Raw genomic sequence first — 21,316 nt, 5'->3', positions numbered from 1 at the left:
CCTATTGACTTTCAGTGAGAATTGTCGTCATATTTTCTTAAGCACTTGGGAGTGTTTTACCATTTTCAGAAGTCAAACTATTACGAGCTTAAAATGATGTGCATTGATCTAAGTCCCTAAAACTAAGTTCCTTTACCTCTGCTGAGAATGGATCTAAAGGATCCTAAGGCATCTCAATAGCTATGGAAAAAATAACACAGAAACCTACCATGCTAATGAACTCAAGCATCTAAAATATTTTTTCTCCTAATAGCCCTGTATAAATCTGACCTTACTGGCCAGGTCTTCACAAAGAAATTATCCTAGAAACTAGAATGTGGGAAGATAGACAATGTTAAAAACCCAACCCTCTCTCTTCCAGCTCCCACTCATCATGTTGATCTGTTAGATCCATGTATCATCCTGGCACTGCTCTCCTAGTGATAGCTTATAGAACATTGTGTGGCAGCAGAAAGAACCCCAAGGGAAGCTATTTTCTTTTTATATAGTTATTTTTCAGTGTTATAGAGTAAGTATTTAATCAAAACAAAAGAACACAGTTTGGAGAAGCACAAGAGAAGGACATGCATTACATCTTGATCCATACTCTCAGAGGTCCACAGAACTGAGATGCCTCAAGCTGAGGATGAAAAAAGAAGGCAGTGAAGAAATGTTTTCCCAGATTTTACCGTGAACAAAATCTGAAATGTGCCAGGTATTTGCAATTCCCATTTAAGCTATCTGTCCACTCAGCAGTAGTCAAGGACACACCTGGGGTGTACACATTGTGTGAACAACTGAAAGCACCACCTCCCTTGGCCACAGCCGTGTCCAAACTTTTCTGCTTTTCTGATACTCCAGAGTACGTCAGTGACCAGACTGATTGTCTGGCAATCAGTTCATAAAGTTAAAAATATCTTAAGCCATAGTTTCAGATTAAATCATGCTCTTGCCTTGTACTAGCCCTTCAGCTGTTCTGGTAAGATAGCAAACTGGGTCAAAGTATAAATATGCAATAACAAAACATAAATTGTTGATAAAAAGAATACTTTTCAATCCTACAAAACTGTTTTTCTAGTTAACATGATGGCAAAAATAATCTTTATGAAGCAGGTGTGGCTGTAACATGGATCTTGTTTAAATCTGGGAACAAAAAGCTTTTTGGTTATCAGTACAGTAAACAGCAGTGCTTGCTAAGCCCTTAATCTTATGGCAGATTTCTATTGCTTCATTTCTCTACATCATGACTTTCCCCAACCTGATTAACCAATGAAGCTGATCTTATCAAGACATCAAGGCAATACTGAAAAAGGTGCCCATGCTGAAAACCCCCATATTTCAGAGCATACTTGGGAGGAAAAACAAGCATATTAAAACAGATAGCTCTCCATGGACAAGGAGGAGAAATAAGCTCTGACCCAACTCACCACACAGATGATTAAAATAAAATAGGGTTTCACTGGACTTGTCACCTTAACCCCAGATGGGATTAAAACAATTTAATCAATAGTACATAATTTTTATCACAAAAGAAAAAAAAAACAGAAAACGCAGTTAAAACTTGCAAGCATTGCTCCTCATTTCTATTTCAGAGATCTTGATTTAAAATCTAGTATTTTTAAAAGCCCTGGTCACTCCTGGATTACTTAGCAATTTCTGTCCCTTTTTTACCTATTGTCTTGAGCCTTCTTTAACCTCAAGCTTGATTCTTTTTCCTTTATAATTAACCTTTCTTAATTTTCTTAAATTTTGACTGTTGATTTTCATAATTGTGTGCCCAACTGCAGACTCTCAAATTCTTACCTAGATGCCCAAACAAGGACAGATTTTTAAGGAGCAATTCATTCAGCAATACAATTCATAGAAGAACCCAACTGCTGCCAACACAACTTCTTTAATCTTAAACTGTGGATAGATTTCACATAGGAGCTCATAACATACCACTAAGCTTGTGATAAATCTATAAATCCATACAAACCTCACTCATTAACCTGAAAGATGAAAATGTGGGCATGCTGTAAATTCATCCCCATTTAGAAGACTACAACATTTTGGCCCAAGTGGCAGCAAAAGAAAGAAACTGTGATCACAACATCCTTTATTGTTTGGTCCCACAGAAACAGAAACTGGGGAGGCAGAAACCTTACAAGCCACAGATCTGCTGCAAAGCCTCAGTCTGTTTTGGGCAGCTTGGATTAATGCCTTCACTTATCTCTCTGTGAAATAGCAACCCATTACGGCCCAAGGATGCAAAAGCATCACTTTTTAAATTACAATTATCCATCCAAGAGTAGGCTACTATAGTTCCTTAATAATGTAGGATCAACAGGGTCATCAACATTTCAAAGCATTAGAGGCTGAGCTTGTCAAAACTACTCACTTTATCAAGGGTTTTTTTCTTTAGACATACAAATAGTGAGCAAAGAGAATCCCTACAGTGGCTAATCCTCCAGATTCTCATTTAAATAAATTCATTAACTTTATCCATAAATTTGACTAGTTAATACGAAGTCATAAAACTGAATACAAACAAGACACTGAAAAAATAAAAAAGTTATCAATTATTATCCAGTCATGTTGGATTGGGTCAGGCTTGTGTCTAGATAATATCACTGGATTTATCCAATGCCTCTTCTTGATAAATCTGTCATGACAACTTCAAGCTAACCAAGGTAGAGTTGCAAAGTAACATATAAATGATGTAATAATCCATAAAGAAAGAAGTACTGTTTCAACACTAATAGCAACTAATATTTGAAAAAGACAATTATTTGAGTGAGAGTACAGCTGATTCATGGACAGAGATTAAGCTACTACAAGCCTTGTAATGAGAAATGCTCCTCGTTCTTAGACTACTTGATATTTGTAATCGAGAAAGTGTCTTGTTGGCCAGAGAAGACAATCATGTTCTACCTCCTGTAGTTAAAACTACAGCAAACTCTTCCTAATCATCTTTAACTGCTGGTGCTGAAACAGCTTGGCCTTGGCCTGATTGTTTAATCCACTATGAGTAGTGACAGTTTGAAGGCAGATTGAGGTTATCCATGCAGTCAAGCTAGAATATTTACATTAAAGTGACTGCATCTGATGGACATTCACATTCAAGATCTTGGACAGGGATGGGAAACAAATATCAAAGCATTGAAATTGGACTCATATTTATCACTGTCCTCCAAAGCTTCTCAGTATTCTGGAATGGGAGTGGCATTTACTTTAGTCATTACTGCAAATCACTCAAATTTTGCCCCTCTTCCATCTGAAAGCACTAATTTCTGGCTGCTTATTTGGATGGTACAGGGTAACCAAAAGTCTCATTCACTGGAAAATTATTTTGCATGCCATCCTTCCCGATAGTCCAAAACACTCAGATGGATGAGTTCTTGAATGAATTTCAGGCACATTGATTATTGCTATCATTTATTCTCCAAACTATGTGTGCATTCAGAGACCTCAGGTGAGAAGAGGCCCCACTGTGCCCCACACCAAAACCCTTGCAGTGGGACTTGGTGTCTACACCAAGGAGCATAAAGTCAGAATGAAGGGTGAAATCCATGGCAAGTTCAGAAGTGATCTGCCACACAGCCAACATGCAGCAGAGCCAGGACCCAATCCCCACTCTCCAGAGCTACAGTCCCAGCTTCTAACCAACTCCTCATTTCAACAATTCCTTTTGGAATAGACACCATCGAATTCTTGCCATGTTGTAATTTAAATTTCAAATCCTTTACTGCACTTCATTTGAAATAGTCCCATTTACTTAACCGGACTTGATTTCCAAGCCACACTTGAACATACATACAATAAGCAACTCTGCTATCTCGCTCTAGCACAGTGTAAAGAAAAATACCCATAGAAAAGTATAGAAAGTTCTGCTTCTCACTCCCTTGTGAGGGAGACATAGTAGTACTTGCAAATAGTATATTATAAAGACAGTGCTGTGTTTCATGACACTGTTCCATTTGTGTCATATGGACGTTCAAAATAGCACAGAAAACTGTGGGTGCATGCAGGCATAACTGAGAGCAAACTAAACTTGACAGTTTGGGGGTTCATAGAACTTGGTAGAGTTTTTCATATTTTCATGTTGCCCTTTTCCCCATCACTGGTATACCTTTCATATCCTGATGACAAGCAGCACTCCAATAGAGTCCATGGTACAACTCCCATTGACTCACCATGCCAGAAGCCAACTTCCTGAAATACTGTAAGAAAATAATCTCTTACAGTACATCCTCCATAGCCAGAGACATACTAACAGTCTACAAACTGTTCTAGTGGGAAGCAAACAGGAAATCTCCCCTTGTCTCCTTGATTTTTGTAACTTACAGCTTCACTCTGTAATTACAGAGTCATACTTCAAAACAAAAAAGTCCTCTGCTTCCATACTCTTTTTCTCATCATCATCAAAAACGATATAATTCTTCAGACTGATGGACTACTATCAGAAGAAGAGGGATTTGATTACATTTAAAAGGGCTACTTGGCAATATTTTTAACACTGGAGTAATGAGCTTTCATAAACTCATATGATAGACTAAAACAACATGTCCACCATTATTTTCTTTACCTTACACTGCACAAGGGTTGTTTTCTCTACAAGCCATTATAAAGTACAAAAGACTAATCCAACATGATGGCCCCATTTTAAGAAACATCTTTAGTTAGTTCTTTTAAGTGGAAATAATTCTCCATTTTACCAGACCATCTACCTGAGCTACCCACACATCATTTTTCCCCCTTCAGACAAAGGATATAGAAAAAGTACATATATATTTATATATATATATATATATATATATATATATATATATATATACTGCCCACAAACCAGGAGGAAGAAAACTGGTTTCCATAGCTTCCACAGCATTTTTAATCCAAGATTCTCAGACTACTCCAATTATTGAATATACTCAACTTCAATTCCTACTGTTTGTACCTCATTTTCTAAAAGGAAAAAAAAAAAGAGTCCAGCAGCACACAGGGCTGGCACTCTCAGCTGCTCTCTCTGAGCTGATTGAACTCTTTCAACACAGAAGCAAAGTATAACGTATCGCCTCTAAAAAGGTATAGTCACACTAGAATACATCATTATGATCAGTTAAATTACTATTTACATTTGTTAGAGATTTGTGATTGTTAGCATCTTACCTACAAGGATCATAAGGAACTGTTTGATTAATCTAATTTTGATTAATGTTATTACAGTCAAGGTGATCTCTATCGCATAACTACTGAATACCCTGTACTTTTGAAAACAATAGTGAATTTTGGGGTCTTATTGGGATTTTCTGTGATTTCAAGCAGAAGATCCTACCTTTTCAATATCTAGAAATCCAGCACAGGGGCATGCTTTGACTTGAAGCATCACAACTTGCATGTTGGACATTTGTTTTCAGCTTGCTTCTCACATGCCATGCACAGTGCCCTGCAGAACTTTGGAGCTGACCCTACAAAGCAACACCTGGATTTAAGATCATCTTATGGAAAAAACAAGCAATCACCATGACTGGAGCAGCAAAAGACTGGCAGATTCACTTGGTGCATGCATAGGCCAACTATCAGCAGGAGAAAAATCTCATTCTCTTGTTTTTCTTATCACCCCTTTACTAAAATAAGTTTCACAGGGTGGCTGAATGTCTCCCACTGGCTTAGAGACAGAAGGAGCTTCCCCTTTTCTTGTTGCTACTGCTTTTTTTGCCCAAAACCAAACACAAGAACTGGGTATTTTCACATGTCTGTGGTGCCCAGACTGGTGCCTGTGGCTCTTTTTTGGAATACCTAAAGAAAACAAGTTCATGAAAAGCATCAAGGGCAGTTTTACTCATTCTCTGTCCCATTCCAATAGCAATGGTACACATAAATTTTTTCTCAGAAATTTATTTACCCTGTCCATATAAAAAGCCCTATGTCAGTAGTTTATGCAGCCCTGCTGATAGGAATCTTTTCCTACTAATACAATATTCCTCCAGGGGAGTTTAAGCCTACCATTCTTGTGCTATGTGTGCCACACACTTCTCTGAGGCAGCCATTTTATTTTATTTTACAAACTCACAGCTCCGCAGCTGTCCTATCTCTAGATTAAATGTATTAATTCTTCCAGCTTTTCCTCGGTGCCTGTGCTCTCCAGGTCTCTAACCTCCACTCACTCCACACCTCCGTGTGGGGTCTGGAATGCTGCAGCTGTACGAGTGCCAATCACAGCAGCAGAGTTGTTTCTGGTGTTTTGTTCTTGTTCATGTTACCTTGCACCACTATGATGTCCTCAGTTGCTGCTCAGTTTGTCATTCACCATAACTCCATGTCCTTCCGTGAGAGATTCCCCTAGCTCTTCATTCATCTTCTCATCTCACACAAAATTTATAACCCATCACAGGACTCTGTGCCTGTCCTTGAACTGAATCCCACTTAATTCAAATGAATTCTTCTAATTGTCAGGATTGTTTTAACTGTTAATCCTTTCATCCAAGTGCTTGCAGCCTTTCCAGCTGTTCATGGCCTAGAAATGCAGTACATTTTTTCTAGTTCCTCCCAAAAATTATTGCTCTCTTCAACTGACAGGCATCAGACGCACCATGCACTCCTGCATTTCTCTGCATCCTCCCCGTTTCACAGAAACTCACAGATAACTACTCTTAGAGCCTCTTCTCACAAGACTTCTCTCATTATGTAACTTTAATTCGCTTAGGAAAAGCAAAAATTACTCTAAATAGTATCAAGAAGCTCTCCTGCAGAGAAAACACAAGTTGCCACTTCCATATTGACATTGTCTGCTATTCTAACATGGAAGGAAATTGAGATTGTTGCCATGGTTTAACACATTTGGCTATATTCACACCTCATCATATTAAAGGTGGTTTCTTTTAAAACTTTTCATCCCACTGTAGTATATGGTAGAGATAATTCATGCTATTAATGTATAAAATATTGTAAAATCCAGGCCACGTCTTTTGACTGTCCTGGCCAGGAGCACCTGCTTTGCTCATATACATCTAGTTCCCAGATGTTAGTTAAGATAAACATCGACGCTTTATAAGAATAGAGGCTTCCAGGACCATAATCGTTGCCTTTCCTGAGTTGTGGGGTCCACCTGAAAGCCGACCTGCTGATTGCAGCTGTCAAGATAACCAACGGCACCATCCTGATACATGTGAATACATGGATTATCCAGAGTGACTGACGACATCGAGACACTTGGACGGGACCTTTGTCCACCTCTGCACATATAAAGCAACAACGATGCATGTGAAGAGACACAAAGAACATTTGGTCATCTCTGCCTCGGGCAGAATAAACTGTATAAAGTTTATAAAGTTTATACATGCTCGAAGCCGTGAGCATGAACTGGGGAGACTCTGACATTGGAGGTCAGATCCGTGTTCACCCAGCGCCAATCCTGGGCTCAACACTGACTCTTTGGCTGTGGTGGTTTCAACGACCCAACTTTGGTCTTGCGGACACATTAATAAATCTTTGCTAAATTTTCTTATAAGTTTGGCTCACGATTTTATTTATAACACTACTGTTCTAAAAACTGCAGATGTCTGCTTGTCCACCCCACCCCACTGCTTCCATTTTCAAAGTTGTTTCAAAGTTGACTCTCTCTGGAACCTCATCCATCCTTCACCAGCACTAAGAAGCAACCTTTGATGGATTTCAACTGAGTCAGCCATTCTCCTTTCAGTTCAAACTTGCCCAGCTTTTTCCCCTATTTTAACCTCAGTTGTTACCCATTCTCACCAAGGATGGCTGTAGCACCTGCATGATCAATTGCTAAATATTTTTTTAATGAAAACAAAAGAGAAAAAAAACCCCTTCAAAAACAGTAACTGGTTGCCCCTAATATCAGGTTGTTGTTCAGACAGAAGCCTTGTGCTGATTTGCCAGCCAGCTCTAGAGAACACAACATGACCTTTCTTGGTTACCCTGAAACTTCCTGCTGGCCCAGCTCCCACCACACTGTGGCTGTGTGAAAAACCCCACGGGCTCCTGAAGCCTCCACCCACACAGTATCATTCAGCCATGTGATTTAACCCACTCAGCCTCTGCTATGGCTAATTAAGCATCTTTCTGACTGCACATAAAAATGCTCAGGTCATCCTGCTAGAGGCAAATATCTTTATTGAGAGAAGAAAAAAGAATTGCATCTAGAACATAATCTCTGAATAAGCCAGGAGTCCAAAGGAGGATTTTTAGGAAACAGAACCTAATACTACTGCTTTAATTTACCTCAAGTGAATTAAGTCTTCCTACTATTCCACTCAAGGTACGCTCAATGAAATTCCCTATAAAACAGTACATAAGCTGCTTTCTTCCTTGTTATGTTTCCGTATCTGTAGTTTAAGTAATTTATATCATTTTTTCACTAATAGGCAGATTTGTCAAAAATATGTTGACAAATTATTTCAATTAAACAAAGGTTTAATTGAAAATAATGTTTCCCCTCACTCCACTTTAACTTTTCAAATGTGAGAACCAAAAGCTTTAAAAACATCATTGTCATAAACAGCTCATGTAACCAACAATCACAACACCACTGACCAAAAATAAAATTCTTGAGACTATGCAAATGGCCAGTAGATTTTAAAGCAGAAAAGAGCTAAAGAAGTTAAATACCTGGCCTCTTGGTGTAATTACCTTTTGTTATGAACAAAAATTCGGTTAATATTATTTTTGTGAGAAAAAGTTACAAAAAGGCAGCCAGATCACTGTCCTGGCCAAAGTTCTGCGTGTTTTGTTATTGTAATCACGGGTCATTGTAGTTAATGGTTGTTTTTGTATTAGTAAAAGCCCTGGCTAGGGCGAGGTAATGGCCCTTCCCCGAGGCTAAGGTGTACTTTTCCCAGAATAGTGAAGACACCTGACAGGGTGGGGGGGGGGTTATGCAAAGTGACTCCAGGACCAGCATGCCTTTTGGAAACCCGACTCCAAACGCACAGAATAAACCCCAAAAACAACGAGCCAATTAAGAGTTGAGAGACTGAAGTGATGTCTGGACATGGGGAGCCGAGTGCTGAGCCTGCAGAGACGCAGGAAACCTTCATTGATCCTCACCCTGTGTTCGAGAGCCCCTGGGCCAGGTCTGGGAGGAAGCAAGACTGAGACAAAATCAACATCTGACGGGGGACACCACGCCCTAAAAGCTCCCACAAGGACCGGATCCCCGAGCTCTGCCCCTAGTGACAGAGCTGCGCATATCCTCCTCCTCTGAGTCGCCCTGGGAGACGCGACGGGGACTGCAGCCCTGCTGAGCCGCCCCATCCTGAGCTGATCACTTTTAATAAAGGCATTAAAAAGGAGAAGAAGTTTCCTGCCCCTGTTTATTTCAGCTGGGGGCTCTCATCCGGGATAGCCACGCTGCAAGAAGACTCAAGACTGGCCATCTTGGACCCTCAGGACAGCTGGCTACCAGGACCAGACGGATCGGCTCAGGACCAGTGACACAGAGGAGCACCGGAGCACCAGACTGGTGAGAAAGCTGGTGGCGGGAGTGGGAGACGTGCGCATGTGTGTGTGAGTGAGACGAGGTCTGGCAGCCGGACCCTCGACCTGAGAGTGGACCCCTTAGTACTGTGTTTCCGAGCTTTCGCGAGAAAGCCGGCTGGAAACAGGGGGAAGCACGTGGAATTAGTGTGAGTGAGTCGTCTCCCAAAGGGGAATAAAGGACCCCCCCCCTCCGGGCGTGCAGAGGGAATATTTATATGAGTGGCACACACCCAAAGTAAGTCCTGACAGAGGGAAGTCAGGCAGATTTGTCAGTCCCGAGAAGGATTCGCGTAAGATTTTGTCAGTCCCGAGAAGGATTCGGGTAGCTCACAAGCCCTGCAGGCAAAAGTAAGTCCTGACAAAGGAGTCAGGCACAAACCCCAGCAAAGGAGGCTGTGGTTTGCTTTTAAGTCCTGATACGGTGAAGCCTAAAAATTGGCGGGTTAGGCAAACTAAAAATCAGGCAGTTGTTTTTCCTGACTGAGGGAGTCAGGCACGACCAGGATTCTTAGGCCGAGGTTTCGTGTGTTCAAGTCCCGATAGATGTAAGACCTGACGTTGGGAAAGTTGGGCAATCAAGAGATTCGGCAGTTGTTTCAGTATAAAGTCCTGAGCATCAGGCAGAAATCTGAAGTTCAGTGGAGGAGGCTGAAGCTCCTCAAAGAAGGTTCTTTTTGAAATTACCGGTCAGTAAAGGCACCTTTGGGACTTCTTACTGTTGAGACCTGTAAAATGGGAGGGTGTAATATTAAAAAGACCGGTAAGAGACTGAGGTATATACATCCCAATAGTCCCTTAGGAAAACTGTTAGTAAAATAAGATTCTATAGAGGCCACAGAGGGATTAGATAAAGTGAAAATTATCCATTATTGTATGGAAGTGTGGCCAGAATTAGAGGTGCAAGGAGGATGGCCTGGATGTGGGACAAAGGATAAGCGAATGTGCCAACAATTAAATAATTATCTGACAGCTTGAGGCGATACTGATCCTGAGCAATTATTGTATGTAGCTTGCTGTTAAAGAGCGCTGTTGAGGATGAAGGGGTGCGAATTTGTAAGGTACAGAGGAAGAAAGAGGGAAATTAAGGAGGGGATGATAGGACTAGTAAAAGATGGGACCCCCTGGATTATTTGCCTCCTTCTGCCCCTCCACCTTATAATCCTCTTCTTCAAGCACCTCAAATGGCAGGTCCGGTTCTTCCCCCAGCTGCCATCTCATTACCACCTATTCAAACTCCGCCTTCTACCTCTTCAGCTTCCACTATGATAAACCCAGTATCCCCTCCAGTTCCTTCTGCACCACCACAAGTGCCTACTCCACCTGCTGCATTCTCCACCCCTTCTCCAGCTCCACTTAATATTCACTCAGGCTCTTCTCCCCCTCCTATTGCTGTCCCTTTACCTCCTCCTAGTTGGAACACAAATGCCTCCTCACCCGATAAACAGCTATCAGCAAATACACCTGCTGATGGGCAGAAACTTCAGGGTAACCCAGATATCCCTCAAAGTAGTTTGGCATCTGAAGATGGGCCGTACTGTAGCACCAGATCCAAGACCTCCAAGACAGGGAGACTCCCCTCCGAGAAGTTCCTATGGGAGGAGTAGCAGGAGGTGTTGGCTTTGTGAATGCTCCCCTAACTGCTTCTGAGGTGAGAGGATTCAAGAAAGAGTTGGGGCATTTAGTTGAGGACCCAGTGGGCATAGCCAATCAAGTGGATCAATTTCTAGGACCAAATATCTACACTTGGGGAGAGATGAATTCCATCCTGAGTATATTATTTTCCCCAGAAGAGGTCCAGATGATTAGGGTGGCTGGCATAAGAATTTGGGAGAAAGATAACCATCCAGGACTCCAGGTGCCAACAGGTGAACAGAAATTGCCACTAACGGATCCCAGCTGGAACCCTAACCAGGAGGAGGGGAGGAAGGCCATGAGGGCATATAGGTCTTTGATAATACGGGGGATCAAAGAGTCAGTTCCCAAAGGAACTAACACCCAATTGGCATTTGAGGGTACACAGGAGAAAGATGAAGCTCCTGCTGCCTGGCTTAACCGCCTAAAGCGGAAATTCCAGTTGTACTCTAGAATTGACCCAGACACCCTAGAAGGTCAAATGCTACTAAAAGTCCAATTTGTTACCAAATCTTGGCCTGATATAAGGAGAAAATTGGAAAAGATGGAAGATTGGCAAGAGAAGGACATGAATGAGTTATTAAGAGAGGCATTGAAGGTGTATTTAAGGAGGGAGGAAGAAAAGGCAAAGGCCAAGGCTAAGATTATGGTTATTGTAGCTAGAGAAAGTGCAGGGTGGGCGGGTCCACCACCAGGAGAAGGCAAGCATAGGCCTCTTGTACTGTCAGGTGCAAGAGGGATAGAGACACCCCAAGTCCCTTTGAGAGAACCACATTGCTATTACTGTGGAAAGCCAGGACACATCAGGAGGTTTTGTAGAAAGCTCAGTCTCGATGTGGCAATAGCCAGGGAACAAGATAATTTAGAAAAGATCCTTAGAGGTGACGATTAGAGGGTCAGGGGCTTTACACTTTAGGGGACCTGATGCAACATCTAGATAAGCCCTTGGTAAACTTTGAGGTGGGACCCCTAAATGAAGAATTTGAATTTTTGGTTGATACAGGAGCAGATAAGTCCTGTCTCAACAAAGTAACATCTGAAGTTAGACAAAAATAGCTAGGTAGAAAGGATATCCAATAGCACCAAAACTGGCCAGTAATACTTAACTTGTAATAAGTGGTGTGAAAGTAAAAGGTACCTTATTGTTGTCTTGTTGTGTGTATGAGAGTGAGTCACAAGCAAAGTCAGCCTCAACTTCCCGGGCAGGTGGGAAGGGGGCCGTGGAAGTGTGTGTGTGTGACCTGCAAACCAGGCTTGTGTCCCCCGGGCGGGTGGGGGCTGTGACCAAAGCGTGTGTGTGACCTGCAAACCAGACTAGTGCTCCCCAGATGTGTGAGGGAGCCGTAGCTGTAAGAGTGTGAGTGACACGCAGACAGCCTCACAGGTGAATGTGCACCAGAGGCAACCAGAGTCAGGGCCCTTCCAAGAGGCCCAGAGATACTGAGACCTGTGGGCCAACCCCAAGGTGAGGGGGGGGCTATAGGGACCTGTGATTTTCTAGCAATAAGTTTGTGTCTTAAAGGTGTGAAGGAATGTGTGAAAGTGAATGAGAAATGAGAGAGTGAATATAGATGAATTAGAATAGAAGTAATGTAGATTGTGCATTACAAGTTTTACCACATCTCCTTAGAGGGAAGTGTATTGTGTAGAAGAATGGTGTAAGGAAAAAAAAAATTATGTGTAAGGGGTTGAAAGAAGTATTTAAGCTGCAAGTGAAAGTAAGAAACAGAAGTAAGAGATAAATAAATAAGATCTTGAAAAATAGAACAGAAAACCAGTGAATTAAATACACAGAAAAATAGGAGAATAAAAGTACTTTAGGAGTTAAGTTAGCTGAGAAATACAACTCCTTGCAAAATACATAGTATGGAGAAGTTGATGAGAGAAACATACAAGCTATGGAAAAAGAGAAATTACCAATAACATTAAACAGAGAAACTGAGTTTTGATAAAATCATTAAATAGCAGACCATTAATGCCTGTGTTTGAAAGCCCATTTCAGCTACTCTTCATTACTAATTCGACTGTGCAGACCAAAAGAAAAAGGTTGGACGCACATCACTCTCACCCCCTGGCATTGGACCAGGATTCAACATCAGGTTTTTTCCCTCTGGCATTCTGGCATTGGACCGGACTCCACCCCATTCTCCCTCTGGCATTGGACCGGACTCTACCCCTTTCTCCTTCTGGCATTGGGCCAGACTCCCAGTTTCTCCCTCTGGCATTGGGCCAGAATCCACACCACTCACCTCCGGGCACTGGATAAGGACCCATCCACATCACAAGTTAATTCACCTGAGTATACTGTGATTTAAAGTTGACTCTCAGGAGGAAAAGTCAAAAAGACTGAACTGTATGGGAAAAAAATTGGTATCAAGTGTTCTAACATTGCTTAAAATGTTTCAAGACTGTTGTGTGTAAACTACTAAATAAGTAATTCTGGTTTAAGTTCCCCAATTTAATTCTAAAGACTCCAGGTTAATCCTCTACAGAACACTCCCCTGAGGGGGAAACTAAAATTGGTAGGGAATAGACCAAGAGAGGTTTAACCAGAGAAGCGGGTAGAAGGGACTCTAAAGAGCTTGGAAGCTTCTCCTCAGTAAAATTCCCCAAGAGGCAAGGCCGGGTGGGCAGGCTGTGCAAGATGACCCATACAGGACTCTTGGGAAGGGTAGTACTGATAGCTCTGTTTGCTGGTGGTGCTCTGGGGAGCCCAGCTGAGCCATGCAGTGAATGCTACCAACCCTTCTATCAAGAGGAAGTGAGCTCCTTGTCAAGAGTCCACATCAGTCCTAACCCTGATTGTGTTAACCCCTCCCAATTGGTCCTTTGTCAGAAAAATAAGAGAGTGTATTGGATAGCCCAGAATACTGCCACTTTTAGGCAGCCACTCCAAGGAGAGTGCCCTATAGGGGAAGCCTGGCTGTGCTTTGAATGTGATGCTGCTGAAACAAGCTCAGCAGATCTAGTAAAGAGCAAAGAAATGGTGAAAATGGTAAGAAAAATTGTTTGTTACAAGTATTTATATGAGTGTACTGGAAAAGAGATAAACCCCTTTTGGAACACATTTCAGGGGAGTTCTAAACCCCTAGGTTTGATCTCATCTGGCAACTGCATTGCTAGAGTGATAAAACCAATTCTCTTATTACCCAAAGAAACTGGATCAAGTTTGGGAGTTCCTATATATAATGATTTGGGAGAAATTAAACAAAACTGGGAAAGTGAAATAGAAATTGAGAAAATCCAAAATTGTAAAAGCCAAGTTCGGACCCCAATATCTATGTTAAACAAAGTCATCAGGCTCCAGGCAGTATTAAAAATAAAGAATTCAATTATTAGGAACATTTCAAACGAAATAAAAAGATTAGCATGTGTAAATAATCAAGATCAAACTCCTACACTTGATCCCAGTGGGTGGGCGAACTTGGAGATTTTCAGAAAAGATGTATGGGAAAAGGTGGTTTTTCTCGCTGGGTGTGTACTTGTAAAAAGATTGCTCTTTTTACTATGCTTATTTATCTTTTTTAGTAGAATAGTATTTGCCGTGCAGACCAACCTGAAGAAACCAAGGAAAGTAACACGGTTAAGTAACCATGATTACCAAATGTTATGAACAAAAATTCGGTTAATATTTTTTTTGTGAGAAAGAGTTATAGGGAGGCAGCTGGATCTCTGTTTCTGCCAGGGTTCTTCGTGCTTTGTTATTGTAATCACGGGTCGTTGTAGCTTATCTCCTCTTTTGTATTAGTAAAAGGCCTGGCTGGGTGGTGTGGATGGCCCTTCCCCGAGGCAGTGCGCTCTTCCAGCATAGGGAAGACACCTGAGAGGGTGGGGGGGGCTATGCAAAGTGACTCCAAAGACCAGCATGCTTTGAGACCTCGACTCCAAAATGCACAGAGAAAACCCTAAAAACAACGAGCCAAAAAAGAGTTGAGAGACTGGAGTGATGTCCAGATGTGAGGAGCCAAGTGCTGGGCCTGCGGAGATGCGGAGTCCCTCTCGCCCTGAGCATAGAGTCATCCCGACGCCCGGACCAGGCAGGACCAAATCAGGGAAACCAAGATCTGACGGGGACATCACGCCCTAAAGGCTCCCACAAGGACCGGATCCCCCGGCTCTGCCCCTAGTGGACAGAGTTGCGCATATCCTCCTCCTCTGAATCGCCCTGGGAGACACGACGGGGACTGCAGCCCTGCCGAGCTGCCCAATCCTGAGCTGATCACTTTTAATAAAGGCATTAAAAAGGAGAAGAAGTCTCCTGGCCCTGTTTATTTCACCTTTGCCCTCCTTCCCCACAATTATTTAATCTTATTTTAAATTAACTGCTCTTTATGTGACTTCACACCTGGGTGTCAGTTTCAGGAGCACTCAGACAGAAGAGGACACAAGGACTGCCACAGTTACTAATCCTTGGGTATAACCATTTGTAGCATATTCATTTGAGAAAGAAAAAGGTGATGCTCATCTTGGGGTTAGGGGAAGGCCTTTAACTCCTATCAAAAACAACCAGTGAGGTTTGCTGTTGTACTTTATGGTAGAGATAATTCATGCTATTTTTGTATAAAATATTGCAAAATCCAAGCTATGTCTTTGACCATCCGGCTGGGAGCAGAGTTTATGTTTATCCAATTAGTTCCCGGACAACATTAAGATAATACCAAGTCTGTTAATGCATGAATGAAACCTTCCCGGGGCATGATTGCTGACTTCCCTAGAATGTCAGGGCCACTCATGAGGGACCTGCACCTGGGAGATTGCATCTACCTCACTCAAGCACGGGCACCACTCTGCTACATGCGAATGCAGACTCTTCTGAAGTGTTCAGACAACCATCTACACACCTGGACTCACTTTTGTCTGTCCCTGCACATGCATGGCCCCAGTTCCACATGTGAAGGGTCACAAAGGAACATTCAGTCATCTCTGCCTCAGGCAGAATAAACTGTATATAAGCTGGCTGCATGAAGCAGTCGGTGTGAACCAGCGGGGAGACGCTGACGCTTTGTCGGTCTGATCCAGGTTCACCCAGCACCGACACCCGGGGTTGACGCTGCCTTGGCGGTGGTGGTTTTTCTCGAAATTCTATCTTGTTAACGATCTAATAAATCATTGCTAAATTTTCTTAAAACTTTGGTTTCCGATTTGATCATTTTTAACAGCTGTCACCTCAGAGGAGTAATGGCACACCTCCAAGGACCACCAAGATCTCATAAACCTCCAATACCCTTGACACAGCACCTTTCCTCTGTTGTATCAAGTGAACCTCCCACACCCATTCCCTCAGCAAATTGTACAGCTAATACCAGCGTTATGAAGAAAAAACCAGCATAAACTGACATGGAAACAGTGACTAAAGCACAGCAGAGCCTGTGTGTCCCTGCAGCAGCTGCTGGCAGAGCCCAGCATGGCTGCCCTCACCCTCGAGCAGGGAGACAGGTGCTGGAAAGGGGGCAATAAACACTGGCATTAAGCACACTGCAGGACCCAAGGACAGGAAATCTTGGAGCACTCACTAGCGCCCGGCCAGCCTGAAGAGAATTTCTTAGCTCCATCTGGTGGGCAGGCAAGCTGCTTCTGGCTCACAGACAGCCGTTCTCCTTATAATTGTTGGTGGTTTTTATGAGAAGAGATTAGGGAATACCATCTTCATTAACAGCAATTCTTGCTTCTCCTGGGAAGAATTCAATTTATAAAGATTAAAACACATCACTGCTGGCTGGAGTAATTTCCTATGGATCTCTTTCTATTCATATTTCAGCTACAGACCTGTGTTTACTGTCACAGGTCCCAGACAATTGGAAACTACAGTCCCAAAGAACAGTCACTTCTCCTGAGACCCTGGGTACCCCAGTGACAGCAATCACAAAGCAATTCCTGAACAGCTCCTAGGCAGAAATGGAGCAAACACAACACCTGCACCTGAACTCTCTGCTGTTACTGCTGAGCACAACCACAGCAATCACTGGGTTCACTCCCTGCGTTCATTACCCAGGGATATGGTTCTGCTTGGAAGAGTGGAAGGAGTTATAAATTGCCCTCCCACTGCACATGTTTCCTCAATAAAGACCTTACCTAGCTCCTCCCCAGAAAGATGGATGAGGAGTAAATGAACTACAATAGGAGCTCATCACAAAGAATTCAGCATCTCCTTGAATTTGTCCTTGCCCACACCTTTCAGAAAAATACAGCATTTACATAGGAAAAAGGCCCAGTAAAAAGCAGGAGGTTTTAATACATGGCTGCATTTAAATTCATGATGGATTTTGTTTGTTCATTCCTGTGATAGGCTTTGGAATAATTCTTCATGCTCTGTTGTCAGATTTTTTTTACACTTGAGAAACAACAGAGGTCTAATAATTGAACTAAGCAAGACAGCCCCAGCCATTTCATCTATGCACCCCAGCTAACAACAGAAGCAAAAAGAAAATATTTAGTTAAGTATCTTTGTCTGCAAGCTGGATGCAAACCAACAGCATTAATAACCCTTTTTAAGACAGACACATGGCCCAAAGCCTAAGGTCACATCTCTGTAATTGTGATTACAGTAGGTTTCTAGTCACTGAAATATGTGTCCTAGTTTAACAAGATCCCTGCTGTCACTATTTTGTTGCTGAAGTTATAGCAATAAGTAGTTCAGCATTCTCAATTTCTGGTTAAAAAAAAAACAACAACAATCCTAACAGTATTGCTATGGCCTTTCCGACATCAGAGTTCCCTTCTGTCCTTATCCTTTTCATTACATTTGAGTTAATTACAAGACAAAAATATTTATCCAACTCACAAGCATCCACTTTCTATAGTAACTGCATTTGATTACATTTAATAATATCAACTTATTTCATTCGGAGCTGAGTAAAAATAGTATGAAGCAAATCTACTCCTCATTAAGCTGCCTGTAGTAGTTATCATGACCAAAATGCAAATTTTCAACTCCTGAAGATGTAGACTTAGCTCATCTTAGACTTGTCATAGCAAATTATTTTACAAAGGGAGATACACATACTGTCCTTATTGTACAGGTGATGGGGTAGCAGAGGCACAAAGAGATGCAGTATTTCACCTGTGAAGGTGAAAAGAAGGAACACAGCCCTTCTGATGGACTCTGATGCTGTACCATACCCCACACAGATCACATGGTGAATATCGATCCATCATGTACTCTATTGATAAAGCTCCTTGCTATGTAAAAGCTTCTCAGTTTGCAAAGGTGTTCTACTGGCAGCTCTGAAAAAAAGAACAGATTCTGTTTAAATTCATCTACAGTTTCTGCTTGAGCTCACATGGTGGACACCCTCCTGCAAAAACAGGGCTGTGCCTCTCACTTGCTCATTAAATTGCACCCAGCTGTTTATTATCCAAGGTATCTGTGTTTCTCAGAGGACACAAACTCCCTAACTATGCAGATATGAACTCATATGTGAACAGCAGTGATAAGTAAAATTTCATCATTTGACTTGTCTAACTTAATTGAATGTATCTCAGACAGTAATAACACTAAAGACAAAAAAGGAATTTCACAGCCTCTGTTCCCTTTTTCATAAAAAGCTCAGCTCTGACTGTAATACACCAGGGCAATATTTGAATGCTACAGTGCACAGATGCAGTCACACAGAAAATTAGAACTCTCCAAAATAAAAAAAAAAAAAAAAGCAGCTGTAGTACATAGCTGCATCAGTACCAGCTCAAGAGTGGAAAAGTACTTCATCTGCTTAGCCCCTTTTACTCTGTTGGTGACGTCAGCCAGGCACTAATGAAAGCCCAATTAGCATATCACCTTGTGTGTTTGAATGTACAATTGGAGCAGCTGATGATTCTCTTCTGAGATTCTAAGTAACCACCAAAGCTGAGCCAGAGCTGCTGCTTGGTAGGGAAGATTTAGCTTCAAAACATACCCAGTTCCCTGTGCAACACAAAAAAATGTGCCAGTTTCAGAAAAAACACCAATCCAGAGCGGACATATTTCTCTGAGGAAAGCAACACAATGCAGCTCCAATTTTAAACAGCATTCATTTGGTCCTCATTATAGAATAAAGGCTGTAATTCCTAAATGAGTTTGAAAACTGCATTGATTATTTGCTCCCAGAAACCGGGGTACAGACCTTGGTGAACTTTAGGAAAGCAGCACCCCTGTCAATGCCCTGGCTGTTTTCCAGATGACAGTGACTGAACAGCAAACAGCCATGGAACAGAATGTGCATCCTTCTGCTCTAAAACGTGCTGCAATCAGCCAACATAGAAAAGAAAAAGCATTTGCAGACCATTCAAATTCAGACGTTGACTGGACTTGCACGGTGGGAAAGGTTGTATATTTTCAGGGCTCTGACTCCCTTTGGTCCCTATTTAGCCACCTGTGTCCAAGGGAGAACAAAAATGGATGTCTCTCATCCCATCCTCCTTACCTGAACACCTGCATCAGCTGTTTGTTCCATAAGCACAGATGTGAGGGCTGCCATCCAGGGAGCCACAAGTCATTCTCAGCACAGCAATGCACCAAGTGGAACAGGATTTCAAATTACCAAAATGAATCGCAGGGGTGGAGAGGAGACATGAGGCCAAAGAGAAACCTGTTGAACACTGAATGTTGACAGAAAGGAGTGTAAAAATGAAAGGCCTAAGTCTGTAGCAATAACTTGCTTCTTAAACTTCCTGTACAGGGACTGAAAGCAGGACCAGAGGCTCCTGCCCTGACCTTAGAGAAATCCTAAAGGCACCACTGTTTTGCAGCATTTGAGGGCTAGAAACTGAAAACTGCCTCTGTCAATGCAACAGCAATGTGAGGGAAGTACAGTGCTCTGAGCAAGAACTTCAACCCTGACCTAGACAAAGAGCATCTAAAAGAGGCAGGAATTCAAGCCCAGCATGACTTCCTTGGAGTCTCTCTTGAAAGGACAAGATTACTTACAAGGTTCAACTGGATTGGTAAAGTGCTAATGTTGATCATTCTGCCTAAATGGACAGAAATCAAACCCCAAGCACAACAACATACACCAAGAGCACCCCCTCAATTCCCATACACACCAAAGGGCTTCTGCCCACTTCCTACTCCCTTTAAACACCAGGTCTTCCTGTCTGACCATGGCAGTCAGAGGACACAAAACAGTCTGTGACCATCAGAGAATGCCTCACAAGCAGACAGAACCACAACAAATTTAAAAGGGCTCTGTTAGATAAGAAAATGTCCTTAAGTGATTTTCAGCCTCAAATCATCCTCTTACTTGTAGCTGATCACATCAACATGAGCCAGGTTTTGCACAAAAAAGGCAAAATGCTAACAAATCAAATAGCTAAATAATACTGCATTTAAGTCTTTATTAAACATGGCTACAGTGCATACAGTAATTAAAACTTGAGCTTTGATTTGGCAAGCATCGTCCTCGTTTCACTGTTGTTTTTCCTCAGTGCTTCATCAAATTCAAGAGACATCCTTCAGTTTAGCCCCCACCCTTAGGATTATCAAATGTTTTATAGCTCTGCGAACCTTGGAACAGCCAAACACTGCAGTTGTAGATGAAAGGAAATTATCTTCAAGGTGCTTTCTCTCAGCACTATCCTTATTTTCTTGCCTGGAGAGGGGAGACATACCAGAGAGCCAGGATGAAAAAGCAGGGCCCCATTCCAGAGTGCAGAATAACAGACTCAATATCACAGCTCCTTCCAAGTGGTGATCAGTCTTCTAAATGATCTATAGGAAAAGGAGGCAGTATTGAAAAGCTTTAACACTAGAGTGAGCTACTTCTTGCCAAATTATATATTTCACCATATCATTTCTCATGAGAGATACTATTTTGCTAATTATGTCTAATGATTTTTTTATGGTAGAAATTTTCCAAAAGATTTTACACTCATTCTCACAGCACTACAAAGAAACTGTCATGTAACAAATAAAGAGAACACAACCAGGCTGTGATTAAAAAATCCATCCTTTAAGAGAAATACGCTTTATTTTCTGTTTTGAAAAAAAAAACCAAATTCTTGTTTTGTCTGAAAACTTCCTTTCATTAAATCATAAATTAAAACGGACCAGAAATATGAGATGAGCTAGCTCCATTTAGCATTCAATAAACTCAGTAAACAGCAGAAATTAGGAAAAGGAACACCACATGCATAAACAACAGAAAGTAAAACTGACATGGTATTTATTTCAATACTTGGAATAGCATCTGAGATGAGCATTTTTAAACAGTCACTCTGTTATAAACGGTGTTCAGTTTATGTTGATTTG

General features: G+C 41.9%; 1 long non-coding RNA gene across 3 annotated transcripts in view; it reads right to left on the bottom strand.

Moving 5' to 3' along the window:
• Positions 1 to 19,304: 19,304 nt before the first annotated feature.
• The window catches only part of LOC141728675 (uncharacterized), a 65,108-nt gene continuing 63,096 nt past the window's right edge, over positions 19,305 to 21,316 (bottom strand). For 2 of the 3 annotated variants that reach the window (XR_012579819.1, XR_012579817.1), the window contains 2 exons: positions 20,677 to 20,776; positions 19,305 to 19,668 (listed from right to left, as the gene is read on the bottom strand). This is a non-coding gene — a long non-coding RNA (uncharacterized LOC141728675). Of the gene's footprint in view, positions 19,669 to 20,394; positions 20,777 to 21,316 lie in introns of those variants that run through there. The other variant, XR_012579818.1, reaches the window with a different exon arrangement.

The sequence above is a fragment of the Zonotrichia albicollis genome, chromosome 3, assembly GCF_047830755.1.
Source record: "Zonotrichia albicollis isolate bZonAlb1 chromosome 3, bZonAlb1.hap1, whole genome shotgun sequence".
NCBI lineage: Eukaryota > Metazoa > Chordata > Aves > Passeriformes > Passerellidae > Zonotrichia > Zonotrichia albicollis.
The sequence above is the reverse complement of the archived record's forward strand: the minus strand, read 5'-3'. Positions and strand labels throughout refer to the sequence as shown.